Genomic DNA, 7,339 nt, shown 5'->3' with positions numbered 1-7,339 from the left:
GAGAATAAAGGATTCCCCAATATACACAGAACTTCAAACCAAAGGAAATAGAAACCCTTGCGCATGATTCCCCACTCTTACAGACATCCATCATGATATTTACATATTCTCTTCCCCTCTATAACTAACTGGGAAACAACATAATATGCATATTGTATGCAGGTATTTGAAGTCAAAACGTAATTTCAGTGGATAAAGAATTCGAAGAATATAGGCCCGTAGCAACATGGATATTGCTTTCAGTGTCTACCTTTCCGTTTCACCTTACACATGGGTTCACCAGCTGTGAGAATTCTTCGACTCCAACCACAGCATTTGATTCAGAGGTCCCCACAGAAGAACTTTCTACGGTATCTTTTGATTTTATGGCTAAACCAGTTTCTTCATCCAGACTTTTGGCTTCCTGGAGCTCCTCAGCTTCCTTTCCCTGAAGAGCCCTGGAAACCGGACTGCTAGAGCAGGCATCTGCAGCATTGGCATGCAGCCAGGCTTCATGAATTTGTAATACATACTCCAAGTGCCACAAAACTTCTCCCATTGTTGGTCGACTTTTGCCATCATCCCCAAGACATTTTTCAGCTATCTCTGCATATTTCTCCAGTGATTCTGGTGAATATTTTCCTTTTAAGTGTGGGTCAACAATGGTTTCAAGTGACCTCTGCTGTTGCCACCGCATTGCCCATTCTGCAAGATTGATTTGATCCTTTGGCAAACTTGGGTTTATAACAGCTCGTGCACAAACAACTTCAAACAATACAACGCCGAATGAGTAAACATCAGATTTCTCAGTCAATTGCTGTCGTCTGAAATATTCCGGATCAAGATATCCAAAGCTTCCTTTTACTGCAGTGCTAACATGAGTATGTTCTAAAGCAGGTCCAGTCTTCGACAACCCAAAATCAGCCATTTTTGCCACAAAATTCTCATCCAGTAGTATATTGGTTGTCTTGACATCCCTGTGGATGATACCCCGCTCTGATCCAGTATGAAGGTAATGTAGCCCCCTTGCAGCACCAATACAAGCTTCTAATCGCTGCTTCCAAGATAATGGTGGGAGATCACCTCCAAAGAGATGACTTCTGAGAGTCCCATTTGCCATATACTCGTATACCAAAATCATTTCATTCTGTTCTTCACAGAATCCAATCATTGAGACTAGATGCCTATGCCTGAGCCTCGAAAGCATGTCAATCTCTGTTTCAAATTCTCTCAGGCCCTGTTCAGATTGTGGGTGGGCCCGCTTGATAGCCACAAGGATGCCATCATCAATCTCACCTTTGTAAACCTTGCCAAAACCCCCACTCCAATCACTAAACTATCATCAAAATTATTAGTTGCTGCCTTGATCTCTGTTAGTGTGAGCCGCCAACCAACTCTAGTGGAGGCCACAGGCCCAATTTGGTTATGAGTTCCCAACGATCCCTTGGCGTTAGAAGTGCTATTTAGAACAGACCCATGAAGGAATAATGGGCGCCAAACAGGAGAAATGCTTTTGGCATCACCTGGCTTACTTTGTCGACTTTTGCATAAGCAAAAGATGAACACGAATAGAGCTGAAATAATAGCTATACCTGCACCAATCCCTGCCCAAAGCATTAGACTCCTTGACGACTTCTTACCTCTTGTATGGCTATTTTGTTCTATGTGAACCAGATTTCCATTTTGACTGAGCTTGAAAATCTCCAGACCATTCAAGAAAGCATCAGTTTCTGATGCAACAACGCTCGTGTCAGGACCCATCTGTATCCAGAGAGTATTGGTTTTTGGTGAAACGACATCATAATAATCCTCATGATATGCTTTATTCATCCCTCCTGCTCGTACAAATACATCAAAGTGGTCTACTGCAGTCCGGTTGTTTATGTAGATTCTGAAAATCCTTTGGTTTGCCTTGTCAAATTCCAGCTCACAGAAATGCAACCTGATCAAGTAATCAAAGTCAGGATCCACTTCAAATTTCCACGACATGTTGAATCTTTTCTCCAAAACTTGTGTGTTAGACATGGCTCTTGCCGTTTCATACACCAGAAGAGGAGCCATCAAGGTATCATTAGCAGAAGCATAGGTAACGTTCGATTTATTCTTGATTTCTATCCCAGCATCAGCCATCAGCATGTATCCAGAATCCACTCCCCACATTCTCTGAAGATCATCCTCGGTTGGTTTAATCTCAGAACCACGATGTTCAGCCTATACATAGTTTCGAACCCATATTTGCTGAAATTCAGATAACTGTTTGCACCATTTCCACCTACTTTGTTTACCAATCCCGCAAACAGGTTATCTAGAACAAGGACAATTTCTATGGCACTCACAAACCCAAATGATCCTTTACTCGGAGTAAACTCAATCAGAAAAATATTTGTGTCAACTCTAAGATGGTACTCTTTGATCAACACATTCGAACTTGAATTACTCTGTGAACTCTTCAAGTGTGAGCTCTTGACTGAAATCTCCCCTGGAACACTGAATTCGGAGAGTAGCTTGAGACCATTTGCTTCAACGGCAAAGAAAGATTGATTTACATCATAGTCCTGAAAGGAGAGAAGAGGAAAATGCAGCCTCAAGAAATAATTCCCCGGGACTACTTCAACCGTGTAATTCAGTGTGTCACTGAATATCCGGGCGGTTTTATAGAGCGGGGCATAGATTGAATCTCCATTAAATGTGGAACTGGAGGCCTCAATTCCAGAACTTACAGTCAAATTGGTATGAGGCTCCAAATCACCAACCCATTTCCTACCATCCACATTCACACTTCCATTTGCGCCACAATTTATCAGAAAAGACTTTGCCTCAGCTTCTCCAATTTCAACAAGAACAGAGATTACCACCAGATAAAGCAGGCCCAGAATCTTCTTCATTTACAACTTCCTCGAGAAACTAGGGTTTGGTTGGTTTCTTTTTCTTTTTCCCCCTAAACACCAGTTCAAAATGCAATTACTAGAAGGAGGACCCAAGTATACAAGGATGAAAACCCTAATCTTGAACCAAATTGACCGCAATCCCCAATCAAACAAATCAACAGAAGTATCCCAACAACAAACTCAAATAAAGAGTTCTTTTTCTGGAACTGACATCAGCTTAAAGTTACCTTCTTCTTCAAATTGGTCTGGCGCCTGATCCCTCCAATCGTACTCCCAAACGCAATCAACACTTGATAACAATCACAATCTTTCAGATCCTGCCCAAGAACCACCACCAGAAACACGGGCAAAATGCAAAACAACGAAGCAAGATAGTGCACAAATTTCTTCGGACCAGTGGGATTTTGAAGGCCCCGATAGAAAACCCAGAAAGAACGGTGGATTCCGGAGCTGGGTATTTCTATGAATACTGGAAGAAGATGAGCTTGTGGGAAAGGGAGGAATTTCCAATTTCCAAACTCATGTCATGTAGTTTGTTTCTCGAGAAAGGAGCTAACGATCTGACACATCCGCATCGTGTAATTTATTATTGTTTCACAGGATTAGGTGTCCAGCGTCCACTCTTTGATTGAATATATATATACGTATACACATATATATAGTTTTTCAAAGTTTGGGGAGTTTAATAAAATTTTAAAATTATAATAAAATATTACTCAAAAGTGTAGGGATGGAGCTCCATGAATTGGGAGGTGGGGCACATGCATGCATGTATGAGTCGTTTTATAGGGTAAAATAATTTTAAATGAGGACAAAATAATAAAATTATCCCTGTCTATTTTGTAAATTTATAAAATGGGCCGTTGCCTTATTCTTTTATCTTCATTTTCATAGTTGCTACCTTTGCCTCATTGCAGTGCTTCACTGTCATGTCGTCGTCATCTAATTTCACTTCCATCGCCCCATTGTCATTGTAGTTTTGTCTTATCGATCGTTATTATAACGATCAATAAGACTATAGCAGCATGATAGTAAGACACAACAAAAAAGCGATGAGCACTGAGTTATTTTACAAATTTACAAAGTTGGGGGATTCGAGGTGCACATCACCAGGGCGGTCTATCTCTCAAGACTTTTCCTGCATGTACACACCCTGTGCACACTTCAATTATTCTGCCGCCATTCCATAATTGCCCCTCTTGTCTTATCATCAATTTGCCTTTACAAACGCTGTACCTCAATCCCCATCTGCCCTTTCCGTACTGGGAGTACCCTCCAAACTTGGCTCACCAAAATACATGTCAAATTTAGATTCCTCCTAATCCTAATCCCAATCCCATCACTTTCTTCTGTGACTCTCGGCATGGGCACAAAATGAGGTGTACCAGTCAGTCAGTCAGTGCCTTTACAGTATAATTATGATACCACCCCAGACGGTGGGAAATTTTACCTATACTATGATATTTAAATATATCATTATTTTTATTTCTTTCTCTATATAATTCAATATTAATAGCAGCAAGCCGTCTGTTACTATTATTCTTTCATATTTGCCCCTATATTATAATTCATGATGTCACCTAATTAATTGATTGGGCCGGGTTTGTTAGATAAGTAATCATTAATTCTTGTTGGCCAATTAATGGACAGGAGATGATGGCTCATTCATGAATCACTTACTGTAGCTATATATAGCTAAGTGTTATATTATAAATAATTTTTATAAATTATTGTGGTAATTAATAAGATTGTAAATGTTTTTGTGCCATAATTTCCTTCCTCTTGTAATAAGATTGTCACGGGATAATATGGTAATTAATAAAAACAAACATATATTCTAAAAAGTGACTGTGTTTAAAAGAGAGAGAGGGATGATTTAATTTAATTTAATTATATGGACAATGAAGAATTTTAATGTTGTTGTAGTGGGTGTCTTAAAGAAAAATAAGAAAATTATTAAGTTCATATGACAATTTTGATTAACAAACAATGATTAAATAAAAATTAAAATTAGAAAACTAAATTTATTTTCTACAACTTGACATACGTACCGTGTCTTTAGCTACTAAAAAATTACCAATATTAGGATTAATTGTCACCTTTTTTTTTTTTTTTAATTATTTGGGTGTTTGTTTGCTAGAGCATGAGGCTTGAGCTTATTATATAATCAGTTATGATTATGATTAAAAATGGTTAATTTATGTGGACTTCATTTGCTCAAAAAATACAACAATTGCGACAGTACGTACTAGTGGATGCTTGCCAAAGTTAGGCCATTAGTTTGGCATTAAGCACTTGTGCCTATGATGCTTGGGCGCACAAATGGCTTGTTTAAGAAATTGGGGATAGTGCCCATGATTTTGCAAAATTTGACACAATTATACTGAAACCCATAATGGCCTAATTTGGTTTAATTAATGGAGAAGGAAATTAGGTGACAGTAGTGGTGGATAGCTAGAATACAACATAAATAATTGCACCAATCCAATGCGACAGCATGAGAAATTCAAGGGTTTTTGTCACCCTTACTTTATAATTATATAAATTATAGTATAGTTTATTATGGATAGCTTTATAACAATAGGTTAGAACTGAAGGCAGATTCCAGACAAAACCCTAGACACAAGCTGCAGGATCTTGTCTTCTTCTAGTATGGTATAATATAACCTGTACAAATATATAATTGGGTCTTTTTCTCTTGAATTAAATCAATAATAATTCAGTATAATTACCAACAAGCTAGGTATCTTTACTTAAAATAATTTTATTTTATTATTTTATTTGAATATAAGACTAATTATGCGGAGGAGACGTAGAACTTAGACAAAATAAGAGTGCAGTGTAATCAAAGTGGGGTTGATAGATTAGAGATGTGGCCATGCAACTGCATTATTTTGATGTGATCGTTTACCAACTAAGCCTTTTAAAGTCCCTTTGTTTGGACTATGGACATAATGGACTCTCTTCTCCTTTTCTTTTCTGTGAAAATGATGTATCATGTTGTTGATGGGAACCTTTTATTTACATATAATTGAAATATTCAAATATTATATTATCTAATTTAATTGAGTTTCATATTTAGATGAGTAAATGAAATTAAGATTGTTTAATTTAATTTAAGAGAGAAAAATATACTAATGTGTCCAAATAAAAACTTTTAATTTCTTGATAATAAAAACTAGCAGTCATTACACATGATAACAGTTGGTAGTTTAGCAGTCTGAGAACTTTTTTGTGTTCCTTAGACTTGAATTCACATCTTAAATTCATTGTACTTATAGTATGACCTAGGCTGATAGTGATAATTAAAATGAACAATGAATGCAGATAGTATATTATTAAGGTTGTTCTCAACGTTGATGATTTCCCTTTGTTAAGCCAAAATTTTACCAAAACGACGAAAGAAACTACTCCAATGTAGCTCGCCATCTAAATAGTGAAGTCCAAAATCCTTGTCATTTTTAACAATTAATTATCGTTGTCCACCACAACTCTTGTCATCTCTTTCCAGAAGGTCATCATTGCAGCCATTGCCATCACCATTGTCAGTGTAATTGCAATTGTCACCTTTGAAGCACGAAGCTTTGTTAGAAAAGCCGAACACGATGAAGCACATTGTAATTGATTTGTCATTGAATTTGAAAATAGCTATTGAATCAGGCGATCAAACATGACAAAAAATAATAGACTCATAGTCGAAGAAGACGAAAAGTCACAATGAAAGAGGAGACGAACATATTTGGTGGAGATGATTAGTCACGACAAAACTCATGGAATGGCAACTTCCTCTTTTTTAAAGTATTGCTTTGTATTCCTATAAAAATAAAATCTCAATTTCACTTGATGGTTGTTTTTTCTAGTTGATCTCGGAGGAGCTGGTTTTTTTTGTTTTTTTTATTTCTGCAATTGCTTTGTGTTTTTTTTTTTTTTATTATTTGTAGTGCTTGATCTATCTTTGATGGAATTTGTTTTTTTGCTTGAGAACTGCTCTTTGTTGTGAAATTTGTATTTTTTTTTTATTTGCTTTCGTTGTAATTTGCGTTGTCTTTCCATAATTAGGAGATATCGCAAGTATTGCATGTATTAGGTTTTAGCCTCTTTTTTTTTTTTGGCCTCGGATGGAATATTTCGTTAGTTTTGTATTTTTTTGTCTTTCTCTTGTTCCATTAATATCTTAGTTGAAGTAAAATTTTTCCTTTTGCTTCAAAGAATTTGATTAAATGCTTTTGTAATTTAGTTTTATGTTATTGAAGATAAATATGATTTCATTTCTACATTTAAAATTTAGATTCTTACTCATTTCTCACGTGTTGATGCAATTTACGCAATCTGACCAATTGCCTTTTTATTGTCATGGAAGAGGATAATAATGAATGTTATTACATAAATTTGTTCAACGATGACCATAATATTTAAAATGAGTATGCAAATGTAACGACCACTTCATGCTAACCTAATTCATCATAAGCTAG

The 7,339-nt window shown here is 36.5% G+C and overlaps 1 pseudogene; it reads right to left on the bottom strand.

Moving 5' to 3' along the window:
- Nucleotides 1–94: 94 nt before the first annotated feature.
- On the bottom strand, nt 95–3,494 carry LOC127793103 (probable receptor-like protein kinase At1g30570; annotated as a pseudogene).
- Between the last annotated feature and the right edge of the window lie 3,845 nt (nt 3,495–7,339).

Source organism: Diospyros lotus, unplaced genomic scaffold, assembly GCF_014633365.1.
Source record: "Diospyros lotus cultivar Yz01 unplaced genomic scaffold, ASM1463336v1 superscaf1, whole genome shotgun sequence".
Taxonomy (NCBI): Eukaryota; Viridiplantae; Streptophyta; class Magnoliopsida; order Ericales; family Ebenaceae; genus Diospyros; species Diospyros lotus.
Note: the sequence above shows the minus strand (reverse complement) of the source record. Positions and strands in the feature narration are given on the sequence as shown.